Source organism: Condylura cristata, unplaced genomic scaffold, assembly GCF_000260355.1.
Source record: "Condylura cristata isolate star-nosed mole 26May11 unplaced genomic scaffold, ConCri1.0 scaffold00033, whole genome shotgun sequence".
Classification (NCBI taxonomy): Eukaryota; Metazoa; Chordata; class Mammalia; order Eulipotyphla; family Talpidae; genus Condylura; species Condylura cristata.
The window spans coordinates 10,385,800-10,386,855 of NW_004567134.1; the positions used below are offsets into that span (position 1 = coordinate 10,385,800).

A 1,056-nucleotide genomic window follows, 5' to 3' on the forward strand; every position below is an offset into this window, starting at 1 on the left:
AATTGCTAATCACCCTATGTTTCTAATGATCTCTAAGTAGAGCAAAATTTAAAGTGAATACAAGCATATTAGAGACTTGTCTCATAGACGCTTCATTTGTATCTGTCACTCAGAAAGCTGGCCCTGCGGGTCCCCAAGCCTCGGAGCAACACATTTTACTCATTACTTTATTCTTAAATGCGAACATGCATCCTAGGAGCAGACACAGAGGTAGATTCAGCAGCTTCATCAAGTGGCAAGGTCGTTAAGGCCTATATTTCTCTGCTTTTTTTTTTTTCTGTAAGATTTATTTATTTATGCTTACAAGAACTGGGGTTTAGGCCAGAGGTGTGGGGGGTGAGAGAATTCACCAGAGCCAGAGTGGGGAGCAGAACAACAGATGTACTGAAACACACAGCCGAAGGGAAGAGGAGAGGTCTGCTGCGCCATGTGGGTCACCTCCCTGGCTGGGGATCGAACTCGTGCTCCAGTAGCTGTGGACAGCTTCACAGTGCAGAGACAACCCTTGTGCCACCAGGGAAGCCCTCTCTGCATGTTTATAAGGAACACGTGTCTGTGTTCCGAGGAGGGATGTATATCTATGCATGTCTGTGTGTAAATGTGTTTCTATGTGTCCCTATGTGAGTGTATGCCTGTGTGTGTGTTCACTGGTACCTTTCTATGTCTCCACCCTCAGGCAGAAACAGGGAGGAAAGATGCCAATATATCAGCACCAAAAGACTTAGAAGCGAGAGGTGGAAGATGTTCCCTCCACTTTACTTCATGAAATTTTTAAGTTAATATGTATGCTTACTCTTCAAGGAGTGGTAACAAGGAAATCATCACACAGAAAGCATCATAAAATATAAAATCTTCCTGGGCTTAAAGATACTTTAGCCAGTGAGCCTCCCTGGTACACAAGGGGCTAAGTCTCAGCACTATGACACTCTCTGCAGCCCCTGCAGCATGAGTTCTATCCCAGGCCCAGGAGGTGACCCACATGGCGCAGCAGACCTCTCCTGACCCGCCCGCTGCTCCCCTCAGCAGTGTACTTTGTCGATCTGTCTGTTCTGCTCC

General features: G+C 46.6%; 1 protein-coding gene across 1 annotated transcript in view; it reads left to right on the forward strand.

Moving 5' to 3' along the window:
* NEK11 (NIMA-related kinase 11) overlaps positions 1–1,056 on the forward strand; it is a 155,934-nt gene that overhangs the window by 146,014 nt on the left and 8,864 nt on the right. The window lies entirely within an intron of this gene.